This window comes from Ciona robusta, chromosome 7, assembly GCF_009617815.1.
Source record: "Ciona robusta chromosome 7, ASM961781v2".
Taxonomy (NCBI): domain Eukaryota; kingdom Metazoa; phylum Chordata; class Ascidiacea; order Phlebobranchia; family Cionidae; genus Ciona; species Ciona robusta.
Window position 1 is genome coordinate 1,240,794 of NC_143241.1, and position 12,407 is coordinate 1,253,200.

Consider the following 12,407-nt stretch of genomic DNA (forward strand, 5'->3'; position numbering starts at 1 on the left):
ATAGCCCATTTCTTAATATACAAAGTCCACTCTTTAACCAACTCTTTTAAACAGACAAAAAACAATTGCAAATATGGTGCACTTTTATATAAGCAACATCATTCTTACCTTTACATACACATAATGCTGAAACGACACCTTAAATATGGTTGAAGCCAACAGAAGTGTCTTTGAAATATCTGAAGAAAAAATTAACTAAATTAAGACTTCAATGTTCAGCAAAAGTATAACAGGGCTACAATGGATAAACTTACCGGTTAAACATTCAATTTCCACAACAATTGATTCTGGAGCAAACTTCATGTTGGTAAGCTTTAACAACCGACGCCAAGTTTTTGAACACGTTAGTGGTCATATAGATCCTTTTTCGTCGAACAGTTGTTCTTGGCTTTGTTGTTGTTGTTGCTGATAGGGCGATTATTTTCCGCACTTAGCCTAATTTAATTCTAGCATTTTTCTTTAATCTCTTGATTGAAATCAAATCGTAATATATATTTATAATTTTTAGACTAAATTTTCAGATTTAAAACCGCACGATGAGCGATTAATTAACGATTACTTTCCTCATGCACTTTACATAGCGGAAACACTGTCTGGAGTTTGGCGAGGAACGACGGCACGTGTTATATAAGATAAGAAATCCACACAACGATTCACGACTGAATCAAACTATTAGCATTTAAGTGGGGACGCATTAAATGCACTACTCTTATACCGTATTATCATTAATCGTAATTGAAACATTATTTTTTTTAATTCAACATCATGTGATTAATATTAACTTCTAACATTACCTAATTACTGCGTGATTACGGTTTGTCAAAATTCATGAAAACAAACGTTTTTAAGCGACGACAACGTTAACTAGTGTAAGTTTACAATAAACACATGGTACAGGAGTTGTACAAAGCGTATTTACACATATTCTTTACCAATCACTCAATCCTCATACGTCATAAGTTTCATTAGTTAATACATGTATAAATATACATTCTGCCTACGACTGCTCCACAGTCACCAATGGCGAATAGAACCCGTGTTGTTGGTTACTTCAGATTTGTTTTTGATCGAGCCAGTCGACCGTTGTAGTAAAAGGATTAACTAATATAGCAGGGTGGGGGTAGATGGGACACCTTTTCATTTTGTTTTCTCTTTTCATTTGGTAGTAAACAAAGAACATTTAATGAATTATAAAACCGTATCTTCACGACTTCCACAGACCGTTGTTAATTGTTTAAAACACGATCAGGCTATTTGGATAATATGTGTTACAGGTGTCCCATCTTCCCCGACTCTACTATCTTATGCTAATTAGTTTAAAACGTGTTCATTCATTAGATCTGTGATCTCTTGTCTTGTTTATTGCTGATGTAGTTGGAGTGAACCCGAAAATTCGCTTAGCTTCATTCAGTACCTTTACAGTCGAACAAGATTTTAATTAAATTAGCTTAACACAAAACCGACATAAAACAAACATGAAACTTACAATGGTGGAGCAGCACAAGATAGGTATTTGCTCAGTAATTTGGTATTGTAAGCTGACAATCGAACACTTCTTTACGACGGGCGGTGTATGTTCTTTTCATACGATCTTCAATCAGCTTCATGTTTTTATGATTCTTTTTCATCTCGTTCGCCATAAACTTAACATGACGTTGAAGACTTACTTCATCTTCTGTTTCTTCATTCTTCTTCTGTTTCTTCATCTTTTCTGTTTCTTCATCTTTTCTGTTTCTTCTTCACATGCGCCTAACATGGGTATGTTAGATATACTAGCATACGATAAAGTAGTGATAGTGCAATGATACCCTGACTTTTTAAATGGTAGGCACCTATTATCATATAGATATAATGATCTGGTGCTACGAAAACGTAACCAACAAAAATCAAGTCCAACCACTAGTAGTAAAAGAGAAATATATTTCGCCTAAAGGGCATCGTCAGTCTCTGCAAAAGAAGCGTATAAAAATATAGCAAAGTAATGGAATGGAGAAAACCAAGGAACACAAACACCTGCATCTACGAACAATAAAAACAACAGAACGGGAGAGGCACGCTGGACAAACATAGGAAAGCAGAAAGGTGTAAGCTGGGTGTAAAAGGCGACAAGGAAGCGAGATAACGAAGGAGCGTGCGTCGGATAAAGTAATAAGGCGAAACGGCAAGTAAAATAGACAAGATGGAAAGTAAAACGCGACCAAAAGCAAAAAGCAACCAAAAGCGAAAAACAAAAGGCAAAATAGTGGAAAACTATTTGATACGAGGTAGTATCATCTTCGCTTCTTTTGCAGAGACTGACGATGCCCTTTAGGCGAAATATATTTCTCTTTTACTACTAGTGGTTGGACTTGATTTTTGTTGGTTACGTTTTCGTAGCACCAGATCATTACTGCATTTCACTACACAAGAATCGTTCAACTATATGTACATCAGATCAGGGTCAGATTCGCGGAATTTATTACAAGTCATATAGATATAAGTAATAAAATAATCACCATAAATTTACGCTTCGCTTGTGTGTACTTGGTGTTGATGTTTTTTTCAAGAACCCGTACTTTCGTTTTATGGATTGGACTTGCACATTACTAAACATGGGTCTTCGCTCATCTCGAAACTTTTGTTTTAAGCTGACTACCTAAGTTGACTGAAAATAGGTGGTTTCATGACAACTCAGTGCAATACACAAAACTCCGTGTGGGCTATGCAGCTCACAAAATATTAATCTTAAAAGAAATTCTTAGGTCTAACTAAGTGACTGATATTCAAGTTTTGACTATAAGTTAATACCTGTGTACTTTTTGTTTTCTTTTGTGTTGCCTGGTAACTTTCCTTTGAGCATTCTTCACATTTGGCCTTTCAATCAATAGCTAAAATTGGCAGCAACTTTTTGGTTGTAAAATAAACTCTATCATGTTGGCATATATTTACCGATGATTTCACACTTGTCGGGCGGGCCTATAAATATTATTGGTTATTATTTTTCCACTGTGCCACTGTAAAATTGGATGTGAATTTAAACCCTGAACTGCCTCAGTACAACCAACACTCTCACACATTACAATTCCTTCTGCACTTTCTGCAAATAATGGCTGTTACAAATCATTTTTTCAAGTGTTATATGTATTCTGGTTACTTAAAATCCTGAACAATGTTGAATGTTTGGGGTCGTCAATAATATTGCAATCCGGGCAAATCCATCCATACACAGAAATCACTTGCACTTTCATTGTATTATCTATTTCAAGTCTATTTTGGGATACAATTATTGGACTAATAAACCTAGTGTGGACTAAACTATAAAAATTCCCTACCTGACTTTTGGTACCAAATGGTTGTCCTCTTTCATCTCACAAACAAACCTATCTTTTGAACAATGAAATATCCATTTATCTGCATTAATGTTTACTCAATTTAATTATCCTCATTCACCCATTCACTTTTATATTTTGGCTGATTTAATTTTTACCTTTCATTTCAATGCTAAGTCTTTTGGATGATTGTTTAAGTTCCTCAATACTGCTGTGAATTATTTTTTTGCTGAACTACTCTTCTAGCTGGTGACTTTCTTTTGTGTGTCACATTAATGTTTTTTGGTAACTCCAGACATGGCCTGGCTCCCATTTTTAAAATCTTTTTTTTCCCAACTTCTACTATGTCTTCTTCTCTAAAATGGATCTCACAAATTCCCGCCCTTCAAGGCAATAAAAGCTTGATTACTAAACTGATGTATAATCAGTTAAATATATTTATTGTGTATTGTGAAATTGTCATTATTAATACGGCATGTTGATACTGTACAAAGTACTACAAACTCTAGAAAACAATATATATTGCAAAAAAGGAAACAACAGCAAATAGGGTAATTCAGAAAGATAAGGGTAATCCAGCAACATACATTTCTTTGTGAAGCATTTTTTTAATGACATCTCCTGCGTTGGCATTCCGCATTCCCAACAGAAAATTCGTGAGGTACTGTCGGTATTCGCGTTCAATTTTAGTTTTTGCGAACTCCGGACGACGTACACCAAAAAATTGTTTTACATTTAATACTTTTAGCCTTCGCTAATTTCATTGACCAGTTGCAACCTGGCACTGCGCAATGCGTAACTCCCATTTTTTACAACATTTCGGATATTTTCTGCAGCAATATGGTTTCACACTTTAGTTAGTTGTTGATATGATGTTCTTTGTTGTTACGGACGACCAATCCAGTGCTATTCATGGCCTTCCTGTTGTATAGTGTTCTTTGCATAGAGTGACCGAATTTACCCGGTCGGTCGGTCCTAGTAGCAAACTTACCTTATCTACTACATAGTGCCGGTCGGCCGGCCGAAAAATTCCGTGACGTCACAAATTCCTACGAAGTGATCCTGCTTCGCGCCGGCGGAGCCGGCAGGATCAGGAATTTGTGACGTCACGGAATTTTTCGCCCGATTTTTCGGACCGGCCGACCTGTAGTTAGTAGTATATAAGGTAAGTTAGCTACTAGGACCGGCCGACCTGGTAAATTAGTCTACTCTGGATCGACCGGGCAGTTCAGTTTAGTTTTTTTACCCGGTCGGCCGGTCAGGTGTATATATATATAGGTGTATATGGTCAGTCAGTTTAGTTATGGGCTGGAGAGGTCTGACAGCGCCAGGGTACAATTATTGTGGACCGTTTAACAGTTTAGAAGGCAAAGTACCTACAAGTTTGTTAGACGCTGCATGTAAGGAGCACGACGAGGCTTATGATAGCTACGGTTCTACGGCTTATTGGAAGTTTTCTCCGGCGGACCAGAAGTTGCTTGACTTTGCAAAATCGGATTCGTCTTTGCTGGGGCCAATTGTACATTTTGTTTTTGGTACAAAGGCTCTATTTGCTCCAAAGATGGCTCCGAAGCGCAAGAAGGACTGGGCCACCATCCGCAAGATTAACCGGGCCCGCAAAGCAAAAAAGTCCCGGGCAGAAACACCTATAAATCCTGATGCAGAAGACTTTCCAGAGTCATTAGAAGAGTTGACAGCCGAGGAAGTGGAAGAAATACTCAGAGTCGAGGAAGAATTTAACAACCAACAAAACATGGATTCGGGAGTTGCAACAGCCAGAGGTGGACCGACAGGAATCTCCCAACAAATGGAGGGAGTTTTTCCGGTCTCGGTCTCAATCCCAAAAGAGACCTCTAATGGAGATGGATAATGAGGCCGGGACCAGCCAGGAAAAGCGAAAACGGCCGAAGGAGGAATGGGACCGCCAGCAGCAATAGGGAGCAGGAGTTCCATTTCCAAGGTTGGTCATTAAGCCAAAAGTGAATGCAAAAATTGTTATGATGAGAAGAGGACTTATGTGGTTCTATAACAAGCCGGCCACTGATGTTGCTGTACAAAAACCCACATTCGGTCCTTGGGTTGGATGGTGTTCCACCAAATACTTGGAGGGGCCAACGAACACCCATGTGTTTCCAAAACATCCTTCGTTCTCAATACTGGAGTCAGCCATAATTACCCGGAACATACAGCTTGGATTTCCGCAAGGATTCGCTGCAGGATATGGGGGTGCTTGGTGTTTCTACAATCAATACGGTTACAGGCATGGATACGACAGATTTGCAGGAACAGAAACAAGTAGCATGGGTCAACACTATTCAGGAGACTTTTCAAAATATCGATTTACCAACTCAAGAATAACTTTGCTTCCCATGGGCGAAACAGGCAAGATACAAGACGACGGGGGTCGCCAAATCCCTAAAGCATGGATCGATTACCAGTGGGTAAATGAAAAGAGGACCAATAAAGCCTTTGATTATGGAATCGTCTCTCCCACCATGCCTATCAATAACCACCACCACCAGGACAACTTTGCATGCTTTCCCAATACAAAAAGAATACATCTATCCGACAGCCCAGTGACAATACCAATGCCGATCTATCAAAACAAAAATATGACCATTGGAGGAGAAGTGTCGACCAACGACCATACTAATAATGCCGTACTGGAAACTTCATCTACATCTACACCCTGGATGGAATCAAGCGACCTAACAGACCCCTTTGCACTGACCCTTCTGACCCAAATGGGAATCTATAAAAACACCGTGGCGAAAAACCTGTTGGAAGTCCAATACGATGACACCACTTCTGGATATGATGAAAAAGATTCAAATTATATGACTGTCCCTTACACTATGTCTGTGGACATAGAGTTTAAAAGCATGAATATATAAATTGTTATTGTTATTATTGTATATATTGATTTTATTGTTGTGTTAATTTTATATTTTGTTGTTTTTCAGATTTATGGATAGGTACATTAAATTTGTCAAAAATAATTATCGACCACCTTGCCCTGAATCCGAAATTCAAAGGAAATTCAATATCTCAATTTTGGCAAAAGAATTGCACTATGCCTTTAACCTCTATTGCGCCCGGAACCAGCTCAGTTGCCAGATGCAGGAAGTGGGCCTTCACGACCACCAACAGTACCAATATATTCCAGAAGTTGGACACGTGCCCGTGTTGCCTGGCCGTCGGTCCTCGGGAGGAATACCAAACTGGGACTGGCGGACATGCGCATGGAGTGCTCATATCAACTCCTGCGGGGAAGAGTGATGATCCTCTCAAACTGGGACAAAAGAAGGTGGAAAACATCCTCGCGTCGGTGGGAATTACGTACCAATATGTTGCTCCAGTTAGACTTCGGGGCATATGCCGAGTACATGTACAAAGGAGACCCAACTGCAATGCCCGAAGAGATACGACGGTTCCTACCAAAAGAAAAGGGTCTATCTAAACATCGGGCATTTTACAAAGGAATCTGTTACGAGGTAATAAAGAAGTTCACCAGCAAACCAAGTTATAATGAATTCAAGGTTGCTATAATCGAAACGGACTTCAATTCAACTATTGATAAAGAGGGGTTACAATAATGTGGTGTGGCCAGACCAGCCGAGAAAATTTGCAAAGGCCTTCCGTCGGATGACGAAAAAATCGGAGGTCTGGTCCACCGCAAAGGGCTATGAAGTCGCAGATAAAATTATAAACCAAGCTAAGAACATTCAATGGCAAGGGAAGAAATTGACAAACTTTGACCTAAAGATATTGTTGACCCAAGCAGCTCTCGAAGCCCGCAATGAAGAGGTGTCCGGCATACAAGTGGCACCGCATTTTTTGTTGCATGGGTGCGCGGGGAAAGGGAAGACCCTGTTAGGGAAATTCCTTTTCCCAACCGCCTATGCTTCAATCATGACAAACGATGCCACCGGTGTCGGACAGATGGCATTGCGGGTGAAGCACAAGGTCCTGAAAATAGATGATGCTGCCTTGTACAGCAACATCAGTGGCCGGCTTGTTATAGAACCACATAAGTCCTCTTCTCATCATAACAATTTTTGCATTCACTTTTGGCTTAATGACCAACCTTGGAAATGGAACTCCTGCTCCGGCCCCTATTGCTGCTGGCGGTCCCATTCCTCCTTCGGCCGTTTTCGCTTTTCCTGGCTGGTCCCGGCCTCATTATCCATCTCCATTAGAGGTCTCTTTTGGGATTGAGACCGAGACCGGAAAAACTCCCTCCATTTGTTGGGAGATTCCTGTCGGTCCACCTCTGGCTGTTGCAACTCCCGAATCCATGTTTTGTTGGTTGTTAAATTCTTCCTCGACTCTGAGTATTTCTTCCACTTCCTCGGCTGTCAACTCTTCTAATGACTCTGGAAAGTCTTCTGCATCAGGATTTATAGGTGTTTCTGCCGGGACTTTTTTGCTTTGCGGGCCCGGTTAATCTTGCGGATGGTGGCCCAGTCCTTCTTGCGCTTCGGAGCCATCTTTGGAGCAAATAGAGCCTTTGTACCAAAAACAAAATGTACAATTGGCCCCAGCAAAGACGAATCCGATTTTGCAAAGTCAAGCAACTTCTGGTCCGCCGGAGAAAACTTCCAATAAGCCGTAGAACCGTAGCTATCATAAGCCTCGTCGTGCTCCTTACATGCAGCGTCTAACAAACTTGTAGGTACTTTGCCTTCTAAACTGTTAAACGGTCCACAATAATTGTACCCTGGCGCTGTCAGACCTCTCCAGCCCATAACTAAACTGACTGACCATATACACCTATATATATATACACCTGACCGGCCGACCGGGTAAAAAAACTAAACTGAACTGCCCGGTCGATCCAGAGTAGACTAATTTACCAGGTCGGCCGGTCCTAGTAGCTAACTTACCTTATATACTACTAACTACAGGTCGGCCGGTCCGAAAAATCGGGCGAAAAATTCCGTGACGTCACAAATTCCTGATCCTGCCGGCTCCGCCGGCGCGAAGCAGGATCACTTCGTAGGAATTTGTGACACCTCTCCGGCGGTACCGTCACACCCTGGTCCCTTTGGCCTCTTTGTACCTCCAAACGGACTGGTCGGTCTGGAACTGGCACTGGATTGTATGTATTCGAACGAGAGGCTTCCGGAATCGCTTGAAACACCAATCGACGGCGGCACTTCGGGCACCACGGCTCGGTTATCATTGGTTCTTCGCTTCTTACAAGACTGGGTAGGTTGTAGCTCTTCGGAATTCTCCTCATCGTCGCTGGCGTTATACATGGCGTCGAATTGGAATAAGTAGTCGACGGCTTCTCTGCACGCTTTGTCATAAGAGCGCCCATCCTTCAGGTGGTTCATAGTAGAAATGAACAATTTTTCCACTACATTGTCTGATATGTTGATGGGAAGGGCCTTATGACCGCCGGTCGAAGGAGTTTCGCTGCCATCGGTCCATTCCGCTGCAACAAAGCGCCGTTGAATAGGCTCTATGTCGCCGGTCCCCGCTATCTTATGTATACCAAACTTGCAATTGGTGGTGATAAAAGCAAGAGTGGCCGAGTTGTCCTGCCGGTCACCGTGCGTCTTTGCGGACCACTCATTATGGTACACATAAATTTCACTGCACTCGTTAGGGCATCGTTGTTAAAGAACGAGGCGGCGGCATCGTCAATTTTGAGTACTTTGTGCTTTACCCGTAACGCCATTTGTCCGACACCAGTGGCATCATTGGTCATTATTAAGGCATAAGCTGTAGGGAAGAAAAATTTGCCTAACAGCGTCTTCCCCTTCCCCGCAGTCCCGTGCAGCAAAAAAGGTGGTGCCACTTGGATGCCGGACACTTCTTCGTTACGGGCTTCCAGTGCTGCTTGTGTTAACAGAATCTTCAGATCGAAGTTGGTGAGCTTGCGACCTTGCCATGAGATATTGGTAGCCTGTTGAATTATTTTATCCGCCACCTCGTATCCTTTCGCGGTGGACCAGACCTCTGACTTTTTTGCCATCCGCCTAAAGGCCTTGGCATTTTTTCTTGGTTGGTCTGGCCACACCGCGTTATTGTAGCCTCGTTTAATCAGCAGCTCCGGGAAATTGAAGTCGGATTCGATAATCGCCACTTTGAATTCATTATAAGATGGTTTTGAAGTGAACTTTTGTATTACGGCATCGCATATTCCCTTATAAAAGGCTCTATGTTTGGATAGTCCCTTTTTTTTGAGCATCAATCTCCTAAATTCTTCTGGCATGGCATTAGGATCAGATTTATACATATATTCTGCGTAGGCCGAAAAGTCGGTCACTGGGGCGATGTAGGAGTATTCAATCCCCACTGAAGCAAGGATGTTCTCGGCTTTCTTCTGGCCAAGCATCAGTGGGTCATTCTTCGCCGCAGGAATTGATATGATGCATCCATGGGCATGTCCTCCAGTCCCAGTCTGAAACTCTTCGCGGGGACCCACCGCTATGTAGCACGGGCATGTGTCCAACTCCTGGAATGTATTTATAGCGGACGTTGTCGTGAATGCCCGACATCTGGCTACGTTGCTAGTTCCGGGCGCAGTGTTCATTGAAGGCATAATATACTTCTTTGGTAAAAGTATGGAAATATTGAATTTTCGTTGAATCTCAGTTTCTGGACACGGTGGTTTATAAATGTTTTTCACGTATTTAAAAAACCTATCCATATATCTGAAAAACAACAAAATATAACATTAACACAACAATAACAATAAAGCAATTTAAGTTTTCATATTTTTAAACTCGATGTCAACTGACATAGTGTACGGTATTGTCATATAATTGGAATGTTTATCGTCGTATCCAGCGGTTCTATCATCATCGTATTGTTCTTCCAGGAGATTTTCAAAAATAATATAATGAACAGTAAATACGTATATTCAAATGTGATATTTTGGATTTAAACAGAGTCTTCGACTGCCGCATCATTTACTTTATCCTATCCGTGCGTAAGCATACCTGAGAAACATCGAGAGTCGAAGACTCTGTTTAAATCCAAAACATCACATTTGAATATACGTATTTACTTGTATAATTTTTGCGTTCGTGCAAATAAAATATATGAACAAGGGATTAAAGGTATGACCATACTTTTTTGTATTCTGAACCCAAGCCCGCATTTTTTTGAAGAAAAAAAATGTTTTATTTTGTAGCTATTACGTAGCGCTATAACATATTCCAAGCTGGTTCGTGCGAAAACTCTATAAATATGTTTTTATGACGAATATTAATATTCATAATTTAAAAAAAAAAATTAATTATTTTTTTAATAGGAATGGTATGTTAGTGACCTACATAGATGTATGTGTAAGTTAGATTTTTGCAAAAAAAATGAAAATTTGATATTTTTATGATTCAAGTTATGATTATACTTTTTAATATTTCACACCATGGCGCCCTCTATAACAGGCCTGGACACCGTCGGAGCCTCTCTCGAAACTGGAGGCGGATGGTTTTGCAGCGCTTGTATGAATTGTAGACAGTTTTAATGAGTTATTTGACGAATTATCGCATTGGATAGTGTTTGCTCGAAGTTTTCAGTTAGTACAGTATAAATGTTTTTGTTTTTTTTATATAGCTTGCGTGTATTATGTGTATGATTGGCCACCTGTGTGAAATCTTTACTGAAGCTATGTTTGTTTAAGTCACACAAGCGTTTTAGCAAAACTTTCCTAACTATAAATATTCTATGAACTACAAGACCTACCACTTTTCAGTTTTTTTAAATTTAAATAGACCGCTTGCTGTTCGAAATCCCTTTTTGGCATTTGTTTTTTTGTCACATACTCCTAATGACCTAATATTGATCTCAAGGAGGGGCCTCTGTCCTGCTTTATCAAAAAAAAACTTGAGAAATGATGTATTAGGTAGAATAGCAGGACAGATTGACACAGTCGAGGCAAAAGGCTAATCAAAGTTAAAGATAACTTTTCCCTTCTTAAACTATTGAGTTGCACCAAGTCACATAAATTTAGAAATTGTCATTTGAGTTTATTTTTGGTTACATTGTAATTAAAAAAAACACATTTACATTTGTACAATAAAAAGATGAGTCAAATTAAAAAGAAATGCTATCCCTTTTGTGGTTTGTATATGCTGGTAAAGGTAATTTCAGTTTTAAAACAGGTTACATGTATAGCAAAGGGCTTGTATGCAGGATATAGTGAAAAATCATGTGTATGGCTTGTTGTGTGACAGGTTGTACAAGTGGATATGAACTAAGATGCAGGTGATAAAACACCAATTTTCTGTTTACCACATGTAACCAATAGAGGTCAAGATGGCTGCAGTCCATTCCCAGGAACAACATATTGTGTGTCCACAAAAATTTGTTTCCAACCGCTTAAACAAATATTCCTTCCCTGCTCCCATAATTTCATTTGTAATTTTGTCATCATCGTGTCCAGGAAGATATATCCAGTGTACCTTTATTTGCCATCAAAATTTCAAAGGATTTTCATCATGAATGTTTTTATTTTGCCATTACAATTATAATTTCTTCTTTGGCTGGACAGATGGCCAAGAACAGAAAGTTTATTATCCTGTTAATGTTGTGGCAAGCCATACATGCTTCTCACAGACAACAGAAATTCAAATGCAACTGCTTATTTAGTTGGTAAGCTTGTGTATTCTGGTGAGGCACTTGTCGGTCATTCACTCATTGGATTATTTTTCCTCTTTAAGAGCATCATATGAAAGCTTTCCAGTACAAAAACACTGACCAGAATGACTTCCAAGATTGACAACACTGATGACTTGACATTCTTAGGTGAAATATGCAAACATTGGAATCAAGGCAAAGAAACGTGATCTGTCCAACTGGCGTAATGTGTATGCAATATGCACCTTGATTGTTTCCTGTATCCCCTGTATAACAATGCTTGCATTTATCAATTATGCTGAGAGACTTTTTCCTGTGACAATGCGGAGAAACTTTGCCTTGCTGTTTAATGTTCTTCTCGTGTGTATACTTCTTCTTGCATTTTGATTTCTCGCCATTTTTATAAGCCCTTCCAGTTCCAGTGCTGTATGGGCTGGCAGTTGGGCCTTGTAATGCCTTTGCAGTTCTCACTGTTATCTGTAGCGTGATGTCGTTTTGTCAAAT

General features: G+C 40.1%; 1 long non-coding RNA gene across 1 annotated transcript in view; it reads right to left on the bottom strand.

Moving 5' to 3' along the window:
* The window catches only part of LOC149733329 (uncharacterized), an 80,418-nt gene that overhangs the window by 5,477 nt on the left and 62,534 nt on the right, over positions 1 to 12,407 (bottom strand). Inside the window, exons 2-3 of the long non-coding RNA XR_016385313.1 lie at positions 255 to 466; positions 109 to 179 (exon numbers count right to left, since the gene is read on the bottom strand). This is a non-coding gene — a long non-coding RNA (uncharacterized LOC149733329). The remainder of the gene's footprint in view (positions 1 to 108; positions 180 to 254; positions 467 to 12,407) is intronic.